This window comes from Phalangium opilio, unplaced genomic scaffold, assembly GCF_054372755.1.
Source record: "Phalangium opilio isolate 3A_F unplaced genomic scaffold, DU_Popi_V2 ptg001865l_1, whole genome shotgun sequence".
Classification (NCBI taxonomy): Eukaryota; Metazoa; Arthropoda; class Arachnida; order Opiliones; family Phalangiidae; genus Phalangium; species Phalangium opilio.
In genome coordinates this window covers 119,278-139,511 of record NW_028324263.1, presented here as the reverse complement: position 1 = coordinate 139,511, position 20,234 = coordinate 119,278, and the positions used below count along the sequence as shown (strand labels likewise).

Sequence of the window (20,234 nt, the reverse complement as noted above, 5' to 3'; positions counted from 1 at the left end):
ATTTAATAATATGAATTTAATTAACCTTCATCTTTAAAAACAGTAACAAAAAGAAGATATGTGTGCTTTTTTATATCTGGTGGAATTTAAAAGAGGAAATAAAAGTTTGAAAGCCAACGGCACGCAGAGTTTCCAAGTACTGATTGCGCTCGACGCTGCTTAACTTCGGGGATCGGACGAGAACCGGTGTTTTCAGCGTGATATGGCCGTTGCCGAGAGTGCTAGATAATAATTCGTATTTAAATTAAGGTGACAAATTAACCATCATCTTTTTAAAACAATAACAAAAAGAAAATATGTTTGCTTTTTTCATATCTATTGGAATTTAAAAGAGGAAAAAAAGTGAAAAACCCAACGGCACGCAGTGTTCCTAAGTGGTCTCCCTCCCAAGTACTGACTGCGCTCGACGCTGCTTAACTTCGGTGATCGGACGAGAACCGGTGTTTTCAGCGTGATATGGCCGTTGCCGAGAGTGCTATTTAATAATTTGAATTTAATTAACCTTCATCTTTATAAATCAATAAGAAAAAGAAGATATGTTTGCTTTTTTCATATCTCATGGAATTTAAAAGAGGAAATAAAAGTGAAAAAGCCAACGGCACGCAAAGTTTCCAAGTACTGACTGCGCTCGACGCTGCTTAACTTCGGTGATCGGACGAGAACCGGTGTTTTCAGCGTGATATGGCCGTTGCCGAGAGTGCTATTTAATAATTTGAATTTAATTAACCTTCATCTTTATAAATCAATAAGAAAAAGAATATATGTTTGCTTTTTTCATATCTCATGGAATTTAAAAGGGGAAATAAAAGTGAAAAAGCCAACGGCACGCAGAGTTTCCAAGTACTGACTGCGCTCGACGCTGCTTAACTTCGGTGATCGGACGAGAACCGGTGTTTTCAGCGTGATATGGCCGTTGCCGAGAGTGCTATTTAATAATTTGAATTTAATTAACCTTCGTTTTGAGCCCTCCCGGGAGCGGTGTTGTGACGTCTCAGATGTGAAGTAAAAAGTCAAGGTTTTTCCACAATACCTGACGACCATTTAATTTTTGGGCTTCCGTGGCTCAATGGTTAGCACGTTCGACTGTTAACGAATAGGTTGGTGGTTCGAGCCCATCCGGGAGCGGTGTTGTGACGTCTCAGATGTGAAGTAAAAAGTCAAGGTTTTTCTACAATACCTGACGACCATTTAATTTTTGGGCTTCCGTGGCGCAATGGTTAGCGCGTTCAGCTGCTATTCAAAAGACTGGTGTTTTGAGCCCTCCCGGGAGCGGTGTTGTGACGTCTCAGATGTGAAGTAAAAAGTCAAGGTTTTTCCACAATACCTGACGACCATTTAATTTTTGGGCTTCCGTGGCGCAATGGTTAGCGCGTTCAGCTGCTTTTCAAAAGACTGGTGGTTTGAGCCCACCCGGGAGCGGTGTTGTGACGTCTCAGATATAACGTAAAATGTCAGAGTTTTTCCACAATACCTGACGAACATTTAATTTTTGGGCTTCCGTGGCTCAATGGTTAGTACGTTCGGCTGTTAACGAATAGGTTGGTGGTTCGAGCCCATCCGGGAGCGGTGTTGTGACGTCTCAGATGTGAAGTAAAAAGTCAAGGTTTTTCCACAATACCTGACGACCATTTAATTTCAGAGCTTCCGTGGCTCAATGGTTAGCGAGTTCGGCTTTTAACCGAAAGTTTGGTGGTTCGAGCCCATCCGGGAGCGGTGTTGTGATGTCTCAGATGTTACGTAAGAAGTCAACTTTTTTCACAATACCTGACGACCATTTAATTTCAGAGCTTCCGTGGCTCAATGGTTAGCGCGTTCGGCTGTTAACGAATAGGTTGGTGGTTCGAGCCCATCCGGGAGCGGTGTTGTGACGTCTCAGATGTGAAGTAAAAAGTCAAGGTTTTTCCACAATACCTGACTACCATTTAATTTTTGGGCTTCCGTGGCGCAATGGTTAGCGCGTTCAGCTGCTATTCAAAAGACTGGTGGTTTGAGCCCTCCCGGGAGCGGTGTCGTGACGTCTCAGATGTAACGTAAAATGTCAGAGTTTTTCCACAATACCTGACGAACATTTAAATTTTGGGCTTCCGTGGCGCAATGGTTAGCGCTTTCAGCTGTTAACCGAAAGGTTGGTGGTTCGAGCCCACCCGGGAGAGGTGTTGTGGGGTCTCAGATGTAGCGTAAAAAGTCGTAACTTTTCCACAATACCTGACAACCATTTAATTTCTGAGCTTCCGTGGCTCAATGGTTAGCGCGTTTGGCTGTTATCGAATAGGTTGGTGGTTCGAGCCCACCCTGGAGAGGTGTTGTAGGGTCTCAGATGTGAAGTAAAAAGTCAAGGTTTTTCTACAATACCTGACGACCATTTAATTTTTGGGCTTCCGTGGCGCAATGGTTAGCGCGTTCAGCTGCTATTCAAAAGACTGGTGTTTTGAGCCCTCCCGGGAGCGGTGTTGTGACGTCTCAGATGTAACGTAAAATGTCAGAGTTTTTCCACAATACCTGACGAACATTTAATTTTTGGGCTTCCGTGGCGCAATGGTTAGCACGTTCAGCTATTAATCGAAAGGTTGGTGGTTCGAGCCCACCCGGGAGAGGTGTTGTGGGGTCTCAGATGTAGCGTAAAAAGTCGTAACTTTTCTACAATACCTGACAACCATTTAATTTCTGAGCTTCCGTGGCTCAATGGTTAGCGCGTTCGGCTGTTAACGAATAGGTTGGTGGTTCAAGCCCATACGGGAGCGGTGTTGTGACGTCTCAGATGTGAAGTAAAAAGTCAAGGTTTTTCCACAATACCTGACGACCATTTAATTTTTGGGCTTCCGTGGCGCAACGGTTAGCGCGTTCAGCTGCTATTCAAAAGACTGGTGTTTTGAGCCCTCCCGGGAGCGGTGTTGTGACGTCTCAGATGTAACGTAAAATGTCAGAGTTTTTCCACAATACCTGACGACTATTTAATATTCGGGCTTCCGTGGCGCAATGGTTAGCGCGTTCAGCTGCTATTCAAAAGACTGGTGTTTTGAGCCCTCCCGGGAGCGGTGTTGTGACGTCTCAGATGTAGCGTAAAAAGTCATAACTTTTCCACAATACCTGACAACCATTTAATTTCAGAGCTTCCGTGGCTCAATGGTTAGCACGTTCGGCTGTTAACGAATAGGTTGGTGGTTCGAACCCATCCGGGAGCGGTGTTGTGACGTCTCAGATGTGAAGTAAAAAGTCAAGGTTTTTCCACAATACCTGACGACCATTTAATTTTTGGGCTTCCGTGGCGCAATGGTTAGCGCGTTCAGCTGCTATTCAAAATACTGGTGTTTTGAACCCTCCCGGGAGCGGTGTTGTGACGTCTCAGATGTAACGTAAAAAGTCAAGGTTTTTCCACAATACTTGACGACCATTTAATTTTTGGGCTTCCGTGGCGCAATGGTTAGCGCGTTCAGCTGCTATTCAAAAGACTGGTGTTTTGAACCCTCCCGGGAGCGGTGTTGTGACGTCTCAGATGTAACGTAAAAAGTCATAACTTTTCCACAATACCTAACAACCATTTAATTTCTGAGCTTCCGTGGCTCAATGGTTAGCGCGTTTGGCTTTTAACGAATAGGTTGGTGGTTCGAGCCCATCCGGGAGCGGTGTTGTGACGTCTCAGATGTGAAGTAAAAAGTCAAGGTTTTTCCACAATACCTGACGACTATTTAATTTATGGGCTTCCGTGGCGCAATGGTTAGCGCGTTTGGCTTTTAACGAATAGGTTGGTGGTTCGAGCCCACCCTGGAGAGGTGTTGTAGGGTCTCAGATGTGAAGTAAAAAGTCAAGGTTTTTCCACAATACCTGACGACCATTTAATTTTTGGGCTTCCGTGGCGCAATGGTTAGCGCGTTCAGCTGCTATTCAAAAGACTGGTGTTTTGAACCCTCCTGGGAGCGGTGTTGTGACGTCTCAGATGTGAAGTAAAAAGTCATAACTTTTCCACAATACCTAACAACCATTTAATTTCTGAGCTTCCGTGGCTCAATGGTTAGCGCGTTTGGCTTTTAACGAATAGGTTGGTGGTTCGAGCCCATCCGGGAGCGGTGTTGTGACGTCTCAGATGTGAAGTAAAAAGTCAAGGTTTTTCCACAATACCTGACGACTATTTAATTTATGGGCTTCCGTGGCGCAATGGTTAGCGCGTTTGGCTTTTAACGAATAGGTTGGTGGTTCGAGCCCATCCGGGAGCGGTGTTGTAGGGTCTCAGATGTGAAGTAAAAAGTCAAGGTTTTTCCACAATACCTGACGACCATTTAATTTTTGGGCTTCCGTGGCGCAATGGTTAGCGCATTCAGCTGCTATTCAAAAGACTGGTGGTTTGAGCCCTCCCGGGAGCGGTGTTGTGACGTCTCAGATGTAACGTAAAATGTCAGAGTTTTTCCACAATACCTGACGAAAATTTAATTTTTGGGCTTCCGTGGCGCAATGGTTAGCACGTTCAGCTGTTAATCGAAAGGTTGGTGGTTCGAGCCCACCCGGGAGAGGTGTTGTGGGGTCTCAGATGTAGCGTAAAAAGTCATAACTTTTCCACAATACCTGACAACCATTTAATTTCTGAGCTTCCGAGGCTCAATGGTTAGCGCATTCGGCTGTTAACGAATAGGTTGGTGGTTCGAGCAAATCCGGGAGCGGTGTTGTGACGTCTCAGATGTGAAGTAATAAGTCAAGGTTTTTCCACAATACCTGACGACCATTTAATTTTTGGGCTTCCGTGGCGCAATGGTTAGCGCGTTCAGCTGCTATTCAAAAGACTGGTGTTTTGAGCCCTCCCGGGAGCGGTGTTGTGACGTCTCAGATGTGAAGTAAAAAGTCAAGGTTTTTCCACAATACCTGACGACCATTTAATTTTTGGGCTTCAGTGGCGCAATGGTTAGCGCGTTCAGCTGCTATTCAAAAGACTGGTGTTTTGAACCCTCCCGGGAGCGGTGTTGTGACGTCTCAGATGTAACGTAAAATGTCAGAGTTTTTCCACAATACCTGACGAACATTTAATTTTTGGGTTTCCGTGGCGCAATAGTTAGCACGTTCAGCTGTTAAGCGAAAGGTTGGTGGTTCGAGCCCACCCGGGAGAGGAATTGTGGGGTCTCAGATGTAGCGTAAAAAGTCATAACTTTTCAACAATACCTGACAACCATTTAATTTCTGAGCTTCCGTGGCTCAATGGTTAGCGCGTTCGGCTGTTAACGAATAGGTTGGTGGTTCGAGCCCATCCGGCAGAGGTGTTGTGACGTCTCAGATGTGAAGTAAAAAGTCAAGGTTTTTCCACAATACCTGACGACCATTTAATTTTTGGGCTTCCGTGGCGCAAAGGTTAGCGCGTTCAGCTGCTATTCAAAAGACTGGTGGTTTGAGCCCTCCCGGGAGCGGTGTCGTGACGTCTCAGATGTAACGGAAAATGTCAGAGTTTTTCCACAATACCTGACGAACATTTAATTTTTGGGCTTCCGTGGCGCAATGGTTAGCACGTTCAGGTGTTAATCGAAAGGTTGGTGGTTCGAGCCACCCGGGAGAGGTGTTGTGGGGTCTCAGATGTAGCGTAAAAAGTCATAACTTTTCCACCATACCTGACAACCATTTAATTTCTGAGCTTCCGTGGCTCACTGGTTAGCGCGTTTGGCTGTTAACGAATATGTTGGTGGTTCGAGCCCACCCTGGAGAGGTGTTGTAGGGTCTCAGATGTGAAGTAAAAAGTCAAGGTTTTTGCACAATACCTGACGACCATTTGATTTTTGGGCTTCCGTGGCGCAATGGTTAGCGCGTTCAGCTGCTATTCAAAAGACTGGTGGTTTGAGCCCTCCCGGGAGCGGTGTTGTGACGTCTCAGATATAACGTAAAATGTCAGAGTTTTTCCACAATACCTGACGAACATTTAATTTTTGGGCTTCCGTGGCGCAATGGTTAGCACGTTCAGCTGTTAATCGAAAGGTTGGTGGTTCGAGCCCACCCGGGAGAGGTGTTGTGGGGTCTCAGATGTATCGTAAAAAGTCGTAACTTTTCCACAATACCTGACAACCATTTAATTTCTGAGCTTCCGTGGATCAATGGTTAGCGCGTTCGGCTGTTAACGAATAGGTTGGTGCTTCGAGCCCATCCGGGAGCGGTGTTGTGACGTCTCAGATGTGAAGTAAAAAGTCAAGGATTTTCCACAATACCTGACGACCATTTAATTTTTGGGCTTCCGTGGCGCAATGGTTAGCGCGTTCTGCTGCTATTCAAAAGACTGGTGTTTTGAGCCCTCCCGGGAGCGGTGTTGTGACGTCTCAGATGTAACGTAAAATGTCTTAGTTTTTCCACAATAACTGACGAACATTTAATTTTTGGGCTTCCGTGGCGCAATGGTTAGCACGTTCAGCTATTAATCGAAAGGTTGGTATTTCGAGCCCACCCGGGAGAGGTGTTGTGGGGTCTCAGATGTAGCGTAAAAAGTCATAACTTTTCCACAATACCTGACAACCATTTAATTTCTGAGCTTCCGTGGCTCAATGGTTAGCGCGTTTGCCTGTTAACGAATAGGTTGCTGGTTCGAGCCCACCCTTGAGAGGTGTTGTAGGGTCTCAGATGTGAAGTAAAAAGTCAAGGTTTTTCCACAAAACCTGACGACCATTTAATTTTTGGGCTTCCGTGGCGCAATGGTTAGCGCATTCAGCTGCTATTCAAAAGACTGGTGGTTTGAGCCCTCCCGGGAGCGGTGTTGTGACGTCTCAGATGTAACGTAAAATGTCTTAGTTTTTCCACAATAACTGACGAACATTTAATTTTTGGGCTTCCGTGGCGCAATGGTTAGCACGTTCAGCTATTAATCGAAAGGTTGGTATTTCGAGCCCACCCGGGAGAGGTGTTGTGGGGTCTCAGATGTAGCGTAAAAAGTCATAACTTTTCCACAATACCTGACAACCATTTAATTTCTGAGCTTCCGTGGCTCAATGGTTAGCGCGTTTGCCTGTTAACGAATAGGTTGCTGGTTCGAGCCCACCCTTGAGAGGTGTTGTAGGGTCTCAGATGTGAAGTAAAAAGTCAAGGTTTTTCCACAAAACCTGACGACCATTTAATTTTTGGGCTTCCGTGGCGCAATGGTTAGCGCATTCAGCTGCTATTCAAAAGACTGGTGGTTTGAGCCCTCCCGGGAGCGGTGTTGTGACGTCTCAGATGTAACGTAAAATGTCAGAGTTTTTCCACAATACCTGACGAAAATTTAATTTTTGGGCTTCCGTGGCGCAATGGTTAGCACGTTCAGCTGTTAATCGAAAGGTTGGTGGTTCGAGCCCACCCGGGAGAGGTGTTGTGGGGTCTCAGATGTAGCGTAAAAAGTCGTAACTTTTCCACAATACCTGACAACCATTTAATTTCTGAGCTTCCGTGGCTCAATGGTTAGCGCGTTTGGCTGTTAACGAATAGGTTGGTGGTTCGAGCCCACCCTGGACAGGTGTTGTAGGGTCTCAGATGTGAAGTAAAAAGTCAAGGTTTTTCCACAATACCTGACGACCATTTAATTTTTGGGCTTCCGTGGAGCAATGGTTAGCGCGTTCAGCTGCTATTTAAAAGACTGGTGGTTTGAGCCCTCCCGGGAGCGGTGTTGTGACGTCTCAGATGTAACGTAAAATGTCTGAGTTTTTCCACAATACCTGACGAACATTTAATTTTTGGGCTTCCGTGGCGCGATGGTTAGCACGTTCAGCTGTTAATCGAAAGGTTGGTGGTTCGAGCCCACCCGGGAGAGGTGTTGTGGGGTCTCAGATGTAGCGTAAAAAGTCGTAACTTTTCCACAATACCTGACAACCATTTAATTTCTGAGCTTCCGTGGCTCAATGGTTAGCGCGTTTGGCTGTTAACGAATAGGTTGGTGGTTCGAGCCCACCCTGGACAGGTGTTGTAGGGTCTCAGATGTGAAGTAAAAAGTCAAGGTTTTTCCACAATACCTGACGACCATTTAATTTTTGGGCTTCCTTGGAGCAATGGTTAGCGCGTTCAGCTGCTATTTAAAAGACTGGTGGTTTGAGCCCTCCCGGGAGCGGTGTTGTGACGTCTCAGATGTAACGTAAAATGTCTGAGTTTTTCCACAATACCTGACGAACATTTAATTTTTGGGCTTCCGTGGCGCGATGGTTAGCACGTTCAGCTGTTAATCGAAAGGTTGGTGGTTCGAGCCCACCCGGGAGAGGTGTTGCGGGGTCTCAGATGTAGCGTAAAAAGTCGTAACTTTTCCGCAATACCTGACAACCATTTAATTTCTGAGCTTCCGTGGATCAATGGTTAGCGCGTTCGGCTGTTAACGAATAGGTTGGTGGTTCGAGCCCATCCGGGAGCGGTGTTGTGACGTCTCAGATGTGAAGTAAAAAGTCAAGAATTTTCCACAATACCTGACGACCATTTAATTTTTGGGCTTCCGTGGCGCAATGGTTAGCGCGTTCTGCTGCTATTCAAAAGACTGGTGTTTTGAGCCCTCCCGGGAGCGGTGTTGTGACGTCTCAGATGTAACGTAAAATGTCTGAGTTTTTCCACAATACCTGACGAACATTTAATTTTTGGGCTTCCGTGGCGCAATGGTTAGCACGTTCAGCTGTTAATCGAAAGGTTGGTGGTTCGAGCCCACCCGGGAGAGGTGTTGTGGGGTCTCAGATGTAGCGTAAAAAGTCATAACTTTTCCACAATACCTGACAACCATTTAATTTCTGAGCTTCCGAGGCTCAATGGTTAGCGCATTCGGCTGTTAACGAATAGGTTGGTGGTTCGAGCAAATCCGGGAGCGGTGTTGTGACGTCTCAGATGTGAAGTAATAAGTCAAGGTTTTTCCACAATACCTGACGACCATTTAATTTTTGGGCTTCCGTGGCGCAATGGTTAGCGCGTTCAGCTGCTATTCAAAAGACTGGTGTTTTGAGCCCTCCCGGGAGCGGTGTTGTGACGTCTCAGATGTGAAGTAAAAAGTCAAGGTTTTTCCACAATACCTGACGACCATTTAATTTTTGGGCTTCAGTGGCGCAATGGTTAGCGCGTTCAGCTGCTATTCAAAAGACTGGTGTTTTGAACCCTCCCGGGAGCGGTGTTGTGACGTCTCAGATGTAACGTAAAATGTCAGAGTTTTTCCACAATACCTGACGAACATTTAATTTTTGGGTTTCCGTGGCGCAATGGTTAGCACGTTCAGCTGTTAATCGAAAGGTTGGTGGTTCGAGCCACCCGGGAGAGGAATTGTGGGGTCTCAGATGTAGCGTAAAAAGTCATAACTTTTCCACCATACCTGACAACCATTTAATTTCTGAGCTTCCGTGGCTCAATGGTTAGCGCGTTTGGCTGTTAACGAATATGTTGGTGGTTCGAGCCCACCCTGGAGAGGTGTTGTAGGGTCTCAGATGTGAAGTAAAAAGTCAAGGTTTTTGCACAATACCTGACGACCATTTAATTTTTGGGCTTCAGTGGCGCAATGGTTAGCGCGTTCAGCTGCTATTCAAAAGACTGGTGTTTTGAACCCTCCCGGGAGCGGTGTTGTGACGTCTCAGATGTAACGTAAAATGTCAGAGTTTTTCCACAATACCTGACGAACATTTAATTTTTGGGTTTCCGTGGCGCAATGGTTAGCACGTTCAGCTGTTAATCGAAAGGTTGGTGGTTCGAGCCCACCCGGGAGAGGAATTGTGGGGTCTCAGATGTAGCGTAAAAAGTCATAACTTTTCAACAATACCTGACAACCATTTAATTTCTGAGCTTCCGTGGCTCAATGGTTAGCGCGTTCGGATGTTAACGAATAGGTTGGTGGTTCGAGCCCATCCGGCAGAGGTGTTGTGACGTCTCAGATGTGAAGTAAAAAGTCAAGGTTTTTCCACAATACCTGACGACCATTTAATTTTTGGGCTTCCGTGGCGCAAAGGTTAGCGCGTTCAGCTGCTATTCAAAAGACTGGTGGTTTGAGCCCTCCCGGGAGCGGTGTCGTGACGTCTCAGATGTAACGGAAAATGTCAGAGTTTTTCCACAATACCTGACGAACATTTAATTTTTGGGCTTCCGTGGCGCAATGGTTAGCACGTTCAGGTGTTAATCGAAAGGTTGGTGGTTCGAGCCACCCGGGAGAGGTGTTGTGGGGTCTCAGATGTAGCGTAAAAAGTCATAACTTTTCCACCATACCTGACAACCATTTAATTTCTGAGCTTCCGTGGCTCAATGGTTAGCGCGTTTGGCTGTTAACGAATATGTTGGTGGTTCGAGCCCACCCTGGAGAGGTGTTGTAGGGTCTCAGATGTGAAGTAAAAAGTCAAGGTTTTTGCACAATACCTGACGACCATTTGATTTTTGGGCTTCCGTGGCGCAATGGTTAGCGCGTTCAGCTGCTATTCAAAAGACTGGTGGTTTGAGCCCTCCCGGGAGCGGTGTTGTGACGTCTCAGATATAACGTAAAATGTCAGAGTTTTTCCACAATACCTGACGAACATTTAATTTTTGGGCTTCCGTGGCGCAATGGTTAGCACGTTCAGCTATTAATCGAAAGGTTGGTATTTCGAGCCCACCCGGGAGAGGTGTTGTGGGGTCTCAGATGTAGCGTAAAAAGTCATAACTTTTCCACAATACCTGACAACCATTTAATTTCTGAGCTTCCGTGGCTCAATGGTTAGCGCGTTTGCCTGTTAACGAATAGGTTGCTGGTTCGAGCCCACCCTGGAGAGGTGTTGTAGGGTCTCAGATGTGAAGTAAAAAGTCAAGGTTTTTCCACAAAACCTGACGACCATTTAATTTTTGGGCTTCAGTGGCGCAATGGTTAGCGCATTCAGCTGCTATTCAAAAGACTGGTGGTTTGAGCCCTCCCGGGAGCGGTGTTGTGACGTCTCAGATGTAACGTAAAATGTCAGAGTTTTTCCACAATACCTGACGAAAATTTAATTTTTGGGCTTCCGTGGCGCAATGGTTAGCACGTTCAGCTGTTAATCGAAAGGTTGGTGGTTCGAGCCCACCCGGGAGAGGTGTTGTGGGGTCTCAGATGTAGCGTAAAAAGTCGTAACTTTTCCACAATACCTGACAACCATTTAATTTCTAAGCTTCCGTGGCTCAATGGTTAGCGCGTTTGGCTGTTAACGAATAGGTTGGTGGTTCGAGCCCACCCTGGACAGGTGTTGTAGGGTCTCAGATGTGAAGTAAAAAGTCAAGGTTTTTCCACAATACCTGACGACCATTTAATTTTTGGGCTTCCGTGGAGCAATGGTTAGCGCGTTCAGCTGCTATTTAAAAGACTGGTGGTTTGAGCCCTCCCGGGAGCGGTGTTGTGACGTCTCAGATGTAACGTAAAATGTCTGAGTTTTTCCACAATACCTGACGAACATTTAATTTTTGGGCTTCCGTGGCGCGATGGTTAGCACGTTCAGCTGTTAATCGAAAGGTTGGTGGTTCGAGCCCACCCGGGAGAGGTGTTGTGGGGTCTCAGATGTAGCGTAAAAAGTCGTAACTTTTCCACAATACCTGACAACCATTTAATTTCTGAGCTTCCGTGGCTCAATGGTTAGCGCGTTTGGCTGTTAACGAATAATTTGGTGGTTCGAGCCCACCCTGGACAGGTGTTGTAGGGTCTCAGATGTGAAGTAAAAAGTCAAGGTTTTTCCACAATACCTGACGACCATTTAATTTTTGGGCTTCCTTGGAGCAATGGTTAGCGCGTTCAGCTGCTATTTAAAAGACTGGTGGTTTGAGCCCTCCCGGGAGCGGTGTTGTGACGTCTCAGATGTAACGTAAAATGTCTGAGTTTTTCCACAATACCTGACGAACATTTAATTTTTGGGCTTCCGTGGCGCGATGGTTAGCACGTTCAGCTGTTAATCGAAAGGTTGGTGGTTCGAGCCCACCCGGGAGAGGTGTTGTGGGGTCTCAGATGTAGCGTAAAAAGTCGTAACTTTTCCGCAATACCTGACAACCATTTAATTTCTGAGCTTCCGTGGATCAATGGTTAGCGCGTTCGGCTGTTAACGAATAGGTTGGTGGTTCGAGCCCATCCGGGAGCGGTGTTGTGACGTCTCAGATGTGAAGTAAAAAGTCAAGGATTTTCCACAATACCTGACGACCATTTAATTTTTGGGCTTCCGTGGCGCAATGGTTAGCGCGTTCTGCTGCTATTCAAAAGACTGGTGTTTTGAGCCCTCCCGGGAGCGGTGTTGTGACGTCTCAGATGTAACGTAAAATGTCTGAGTTTTTCCACAATACCTGACGAACTTTTAATTTTTGGGCTTCCGTGGCGCAATGGTTAGCACGTTCAGCTATTAAACGAAAGGTTGGTATTTCGAGCCCACCCGGGAGAGTTGTTGTGGGGTCTCAGATGTAGCGTAAAAAGTCATAAGTTTTCCACAATACCTGACAACCATTTAATTTCTGAGCTTCCGTGGCTCAATGGTTAGCGCTTTTGGCTGTTAACGAATAGGTTGGTGGTTCGAGCCCACCCTGGAGAGGTGTTGTAGGGTCTCAGATGCGAAGTAAAAAGTCAAGGTTTTTCCACAATACCTGACGACCATTTAATTTTTGGGCTTCCGTGGCGCAATGGTTAGCGCATTCAGCTGCTATTCAAAAGACTGGTGGTTTGAGCCCTCCCGGGAGCGGTGTTGTGACGTCTCAGATGTAACGTAAAATGTCAGAGTTTTTCCACAATACCTGACGAAAATTTAATTTTTGGGCTTCCGTGGCGCAATGGTTAGCACGTTCAGCTGTTAATCGAAAGGTTGGTGGTTCGAGCCCACCCGGGAGAGGTGTTGTGGGGTCTCAGATGTAGCGTAAAAAGTCGTAACTTTTCCACAATACCTGACAACCATTTAATTTCTGAGCTTCCGTGGCTCAATGGTTAGCGCGTTTGGCTGTTAACGAATAGGTTGGTGGTTCGAGCCCACCCTGGACAGGTGTTGTAGGGTCTCAGATGTGAAGTAAAAAGTCAAGGTTTTTCCACAATACCTGACGACCATTTAATTTTTGGGCTTCCTTGGAGCAATGGTTAGCGCGTTCAGCTGCTATTTAAAAGACTGGTGGTTTGAGCCCTCCCGGGAGCGGTGTTGTGACGTCTCAGATGTAACGTAAAATGTCTGAGTTTTTCCACAATACCTGACGAACATTTAATTTTTGGGCTTCCGTGGCGCGATGGTTAGCACGTTCAGCTATTAAACGAAAGGTTGGTATTTCGAGCCCACCCGGGAGAGTTGTTGTGGGGTCTCAGATGTAGCGTAAAAAGTCATAAGTTTTCCACAATACCTGACAACCATTTAATTTCTGAGCTTCCGTGGCTCAATGGTTAGCGCTTTTGGCTGTTAACGAATAGGTTGGTGGTTCGAGCCCACCCTGGAGAGGTGTTGTAGGGTCTCAGATGCGAAGTAAAAAGTCAAGGTTTTTCCACAATACCTGACGACCATTTAATTTTTGGGCTTCCGTGGCGCAATGGTTAGCGCATTCAGCTGCTATTCAAAAGACTGGTGGTTTGAGCCCTCCCGGGAGCGGTGTTGTGACGTCTCAGATGTAACGTAAAATGTCAGAGTTTTTCCACAATACCTGACGAAAATTTAATTTTTGGGCTTCCGTGGCGCAATGGTTAGCACGTTCAGCTGTTAATCGAAAGGTTGGTGGTTCGAGCCCACCCGGGAGAGGTGTTGTGGGGTCTCAGATGTAGCGTAAAAAGTCGTAACTTTTCCACAATACCTGACAACCATTTAATTTCTGAGCTTCCGTGGCTCAATGGTTAGCGCGTTTGGCTGTTAACGAATAGGTTGGTGGTTCGAGCCCACCCTGGACAGGTGTTGTAGGGTCTCAGATGTGAAGTAAAAAGTCAAGGTTTTTCCACAATACCTGACGACCATTTAATTTTTGGGTTTCCGTGGAGCAATGGTTAGCGCGTTCAGCTGCTATTTAAAAGACTGGTGGTTTGAGCCCTCCCGGGAGCGGTGTTGTGACGTCTCAGATGTAACGTAAAATGTCTGAGTTTTTCCACAATACCTGACGAACATTTAATTTTTGGGCTTCCGTGGCGCAATGGTTAGCACGTTCAGCTGTTAATCGAAAGGTTGGTGGTTCGAGCCCACCCGGGAGAGGTGTTGTGGGGTCTCAGATGTAGCGTAAAAAGTCATAACTTTTCCACAATACCTGACAACCATTTAATTTCTGAGCTTCCGAGGCTCAATGGTTAGCGCATTCGGCTGTTAACGAATAGGTTGGTGGTTCGAGCAAATCCGGGAGCGGTGTTGTGACGTCTCAGATGTGAAGTAATAAGTCAAGGTTTTTCCACAATACCTGACGACCATTTAATTTTTGGGCTTCCGTGGCGCAATGGTTAGCGCGTTCAGCTGCTATTCAAAAGACTGGTGTTTTGAACCCTCCCGGGAGCGGTGTTGTGACGTCTCAGATGTAACGTAAAATGTCAGAGTTTTTCCACAATACCTGACGAACATTTAATTTTTGGGTTTCCGTGGCGCAATGGTTAGCACGTTCAGCTGTTAATCGAAAGGTTGGTGGTTCGTGCCCACCCGGGAGAGGAATTGTGGGGTCTCAGATGTAGCGTAAAAAGTCATAACTTTTCAACAATACCTGACAACCATTTAATTTCTGAGCTTCCGTGGCTCAATGGTTAGCGCGTTCGGCAGTTAACGAATAGGTTGGTGGTTCGGGCCCATCCGGGAGAGGTGTTGTGACGTCTCAGATTTGAAGTAAAAAGTCAAGGTTTTTCCACAATACCTGACGACCATTTATTTTTTGGGCTTCCATGGCGCAATGGTTAGCGCGTTCAGCTGCTATTCAAAAGACTGGTGTTTTGAATCCTCCCGGGAGCGGTGTTGTGACGTCTCAGATGTAACGTAAAATGTCAGAGTTTTTCCACAATACCTGACGAACATTTAATTTTTGGGCTTCCGTGGCGCAATGGTTAGCACGTTCAGCTGTTAATCGAAAGGTTGGTGGTTCGAGCCCACCCGGGAGAGGTGTTGTGGGGTCTCAGATGTAGCGTAAAAAGTCATAACTTTTCCACAATACCTGACAACCATTTAATTTCTGAGCTTCCGAGGCTCAATGGTTAGCGCATTCGGCTGTTAACGAATAGGTTGGTGGTTCGAGCAAATCCGGGAGCGGTGTTGTGACGTCTCAGATGTGAAGTAATAAGTCAAGGTTTTTCCACAATACCTGACGACCATTTAATTTTTGGGCTTCCGTGGCGCAATGGTTAGCGCGTTCAGCTGCTATTCAAAAGACTGGTGTTTTGAACCCTCCCGGGAGCGGTGTTGTGACGTCTCAGATGTAACGTAAAATGTCAGAGTTTTTCCACAATACCTGACGAACATTTAATTTTTGGGTTTCCGTGGCGCAATGGTTAGCACGTTCAGCTGTTAATCGAAAGGTTGGTGGTTCGTGCCCACCCGGGAGAGGAATTGTGGGGTCTCAGATGTAGCGTAAAAAGTCATAACTTTTCAAAAATACCTGACAACCATTTAATTTCTGAGCTTCCGTGGCTCAATGGTTAGCGCGTTCGGCAGTTAACGAATAGGTTGGTGGTTCGGGCCCATCCGGGAGAGGTGTTGTGACGTCTCAGATTTGAAGTAAAAAGTCAAGGTTTTTCCACAATACCTGACGACCATTTATTTTTTGGGCTTCCATGGCGCAATGGTTAGCGCGTTCAGCTGCTATTCAAAAGACTGGTGTTTTGAATCCTCCCGGGAGCGGTGTTGTGACGTCTCAGATGTAACGTAAAATGTCAGAGTTTTTCCACAATACCTGACGAACATTTAATTTTTGGGCTTCCGTGGCGCAATGGTTAGCACGTTCAGCTGTTAATCGAAAGGTTGGTGGTTCGAGCCCACCCGGGAGAGGTGTTGTGGGGTCTCAGATGTAGCGTAAAAAGTCATAACTTTTCCACAATACCTGACAACCATTTAATTTCTGAGCTTCCTTGGCTCAATGGTTAGCGCGTTCGGCTGTTAACGAATAGGTTGGTGGTTCGAGCCCATCCGGGAGCGGTGTTGTGACGTCTCAGATGTGAAGTAAATAGTCAAGTTTTTTCCACAAAACCTGACGACCATTTAATTTTTGGGCTTCCGTGGCGCAATAGTTAGCGCGTTCAGCTGCTATTCAAAAGACTGGTGGTTTGAGCCCTCCCGGGAGCGGTGTCGTGACGTCTCAGATGTAACGTAAAATGTCAGAGTTTTTCCACAATACCTGAAGAACATTTAATTTTTGGGCTTCCGTGGCGCAATGGTTAGCACGTTCAGCTGTTAATCGAAAGGTTGGTGGTTCGAGCCCACCCGGGAGAGGTGTTGTGGGGTCTCAGATGTAGCGTAAAAAGTCATAACTTTTCCACAATACCTGACAACCATTTAATTTCTGAGCTTCCTTGGCTCAATGGTTAGCGCGTTCGGCTGTTAACGAATAGGTTGGTGGTTCGAGCCCATCCGGGAGCGGTGTTGTGACGTCTCAGATGTGAAGTAAATAGTCAAGTTTTTTCCACAAAACCTGACGACCATTTAATTTTTGGGCTTCCGTGGCGCAATAGTTAGCGCGTTCAGCTGCTATTCAAAAGACTGGTGGTTTGAGCCCTCCCGGGAGCGGTGTCGTGACGTCTCAGATGTAACGTAAAATGTCAGAGTTTTTCCACAATACCTGACGAACATTTAATTTTTGGGCTTCCGTGGCGCAATGGTTAGCACGTTCAGCTGTTAATCGAAAGGTTGGTGGTTCGAGCCCACCCGGGAGAGGTGTTGTGGGGTCTCAGATGTAGCGTAAAAAGTCATAACTTTTCCACAATACCTGACAACCATTTAATTTCTGAGCTTCCGAGGCTCAATGGTTAGCGCATTCGGCTGTTAACGAATAGGTTGGTGGTTCGAGCAAATCCGGGAGCGGTGTTGTGACGTCTCAGATGTGAAGTAATAAGTCAAGGTTTTTCCACAATACCTGACGACCATTTAATTTTTGGGCTTCCGTGGCGCAATGGTTAGCGCGTTCAGCTGCTATTCAAAAGACTGGTGTTTTGAACCCTCCCGGGAGCGGTGTTGTGACGTCTCAGATGTAACGTAAAATGTCAGAGTTTTTCCACAATACCTGACGAACATTTAATTTTTGGGTTTCCGTGGCGCAATGGTTAGCACGTTCAGCTGTTAATCGAAAGGTTGGTGGTTCGTGCCCACCCGGGAGAGGAATTGTGGGGTCTCAGATGTAGCGTAAAAAGTCATAACTTTTCAACAATACCTGACAACCATTTAATTTCTGAGCTTCCGTGAATCAATGGTTAGCGCGTTCGGCAGTTAACGAATAGGTTGGTGGTTCGAGCCCATCCGGGAGCGGTGTTGTGACGTCTCAGATGTGAAGTAAATAGTCAAGTTTTTTCCACAAAACCTGACGACCATTTAATTTTTGGGCTTCCGTGGCGCAATAGTTAGCGCGTTCAGCTGCTATTCAAAAGACTGGTGGTTTGAGCCCTCCCGGGAGCGGTGTCGTGACGTCTCAGATGTAACGTAAAATGTCAGAGTTTTTCTACAATACCTGACGAACATTTAGTTTTTGGGCTTCCGTGGCGCAATGGTTAGCGCTTTCAGCTGTTAACCGAAAGGTTGGTGGTTCGAGCCCACCCGGGAGAGGTGTTGTGGGGTCTCAGATGTAGCGTAAAAAGTCATAACTTTTCCACAATTCCTGACAACCATTTAATTTCTGAGCTTCCGTGGCTCAATGGTTAGCGCGTTTGGCTGTTAACGAATAGGTTGATGGTTCGAGCCAATCCTGGAGAGGTGTTGTAGGGTCTCAGATGTGAAGTAAAAAGTCAAGGTTTTTCCACAATACCTGACGAACATTTAATTTTTGGGCTTCCGTGGAGCAATGGTTAGCGCGTTCAGCTGCTTTTCAAAAGACTGGTGGTTTGAGCCCTCCCGGGAGCGGTGTTGTGACGTCTCAGATATAGCGTAAAATGTCTGAGTTTTTCCACAATACCTGACGAACATTTAATTTTTGGGCTTCCGTGGCGCAATGGTTAGCACGTTCAGCTGTTAATAAAAAGGTTGGTGGTTCGAGCCCACCCGGGAGAGGTGTTGGGGGGTCTCAGATGTAGCGTAAAAAGTCGTAACTTTTCCACAATACCTGACAACCATTTAGTTTCTGAGCTTCCGTGGATCAATGGTTAGCGCGTTCGGCTGTTAACGAATAGGTTGGTGGTTCGAGCCCGTCCGGGAGCGGTGTTGTGACGTCTCAGATGTGAAGTAAAAAGTCAAGGTTTTTCCACAATACCTGACGACCATTTAATTTTTGGGCTTCCGTGGAGCAATGGTTAGCGCGTTCAGCTGCTTTTCAAAAGACTGGTGGTTTGAGCCCTCCCGGGAGCGGTGTTGTGACGTCTCAGATGTAGCGTAAAATGTCTGAGTTTTTCTACAATACCTGACGAACATTTAATTTTTGGGCTTCCGTGGCGCAATGGTTAGCACGTTCAGCTGTTAATCAAAAGGTTGGTGGTTCGAGCCCACCCGGGAGAGGTGTTGGGGGGTCTCAGATGTAGCGTAAAAAGTCGTAACTTTTCCACAATACCTGACAACCATTTAGTTTCTGAGCTTCCGTGGATCAATGGTTAGCGCGTTCGGCTGTTAACGAATAGGTTGGTGGTTCGAGACCGTCCGGGAGCGGTGTTGTGACGTCTCAGATGTGAAGTAAAAAGTGAAGGTTTTTCCACAATACCTGACGACCATTTAATTTTTTTGGCTTCCGTGGCGCAATGGTTAGCGCGTTCTGCTGCTATTCAAAAGACTGGTGTTTTGAGCCCTCCCGGGAGCGGTGTTGTGACGTCTCAGATGTAACGTAAAATGTCAGATTTTTCCACAATACCTGACGAACATTTAATTTTTGGGCTTCCGTGGCGCAATGGTTAGCACGTTCAGCTATTAATCGAAAGGTTGGTGGTTCGAGCCCACCCGGGAGAGGTGTTGTGGGGTCTCAGATGTAGCGTAAAAAGTCATAACTTTTCCACAATACCTGACAACCATTTAATTTCTGAGCTTCCGTGGCTCAATGGTTAGCACGTTCGGCTGTTAACGAATAGGTTGGTGGTTCGAGCCCATCCGGGAGCGGTGTTGTGACGTCTCAGATGTGAAGTAAAAAGTCAAGGTTTTTCCACAATACCTGACGACCATTTAATTTTTGGACTTCCGTGGCGCAAAGGTTAGCGCGTTCAGCTGCTATTCAAAAGACTGGTGGTTTGAGCCCTCCCGGGAGCGGTGTCGTGACGTCTCAGATGTAACGTAAAATGTCAGAGTTTTTCCACAATACCTGACGAACATTTAATTTTTGGGCTTGCGTGGCGCAATGGTTAGCGCTTTCAGCTGTTAACCGAAAGGTTGGTGGTTCGAGCCCACCCGGGAGAGGTGTTGTGGGGTCTCAGATGTAGCGTATAAAGTCATAACTTTTCCACAATACCTGACAACCATTTAATTTCTGAGCTTCCGTGGCTCAATGGTTAGCGCGTTCGGCTGTTAACAGAAAGGTTGGTGGTTCGAGCCCATCCGGGAGCGTTATGTGATCTCTCAGATGTAACGTAAAAAGTCAAGTTTTTTCCACAATACCTGACGACAATGTAATTTTTGGGCTTCCGTGGCGAAATGGTTAGCGCTCTTAGCTGTTATTCAAAAGGTTGGTGGTTCTAGCCCACTCAAGACCGTTGTTGTGAGGTCTCAGATGTGACGTAAAAAGTCAAAGTTTTTCCGAAATACCTGACGACCATTTAAATTTTGGGGTTCGGTGGCGCAAGAGTTAGCGCGCTCAGCTGTCATTCAAAAAGTTGGTGGTTCGAGCCCACCCGGGAGCGGTGTTGTGAGGTCTCAGATGTGACGTAATAAGTCAAGGTTTTTCCACGATACCTGACGACCATTTAATTTTTGGGCTTCCGTGGCGCAATGGTTAGCGCGTTCAGCTGCTATTCAAAAGACTGGTGTTTTGAATCCTCCCGGGAGCGGTGTTGTGACGTCTCAGATGTAACGTAAAATGTCAGAGTTTTTCCACAATACCTGACGAACATTTAATTTTTGGGCTTCCGTGGCGCAATGGTTAGCACGTTCAGCTGTTAATCGAAAGGTTGGTGGTTCGAGCCCACCCGGGAGAGGTGTTGTGGGGTCTCAGATGTAGCGTAAAAAGTCATAACTTTTCCACAATACCTGACAACCATTTAATTTCTGAGCTGCCTTGGCTCAATGGTTAGCGCGTTCGGCTGTTAACGAATAGGTTGGTGGTTCGAGCCCATCCGGGAGCGGTGT

At 46.4% G+C, this 20,234-nt stretch overlaps 1 non-coding gene and 3 pseudogenes across 1 annotated transcript; all 4 read right to left on the bottom strand.

Moving 5' to 3' along the window:
• Positions 1-111: 111 nt before the first annotated feature.
• LOC149581907 (5S ribosomal RNA) lies at positions 112-214 on the bottom strand (annotated as a pseudogene).
• A 135-nt stretch (positions 215-349) lies between these two features.
• Positions 350-468, bottom strand: LOC149581906 (5S ribosomal RNA). Its single transcript, XR_016380657.1, has one exon. It is a non-coding gene; the product is annotated as a 5S ribosomal RNA (ribosomal RNA).
• Positions 469-590: 122 nt separating this feature from the next.
• Positions 591-693, bottom strand: LOC149581905 (5S ribosomal RNA; annotated as a pseudogene).
• Positions 694-815: 122 nt separating this feature from the next.
• LOC149581904 (5S ribosomal RNA) lies at positions 816-918 on the bottom strand (annotated as a pseudogene).
• Positions 919-20,234: the final 19,316 nt, after the last annotated feature.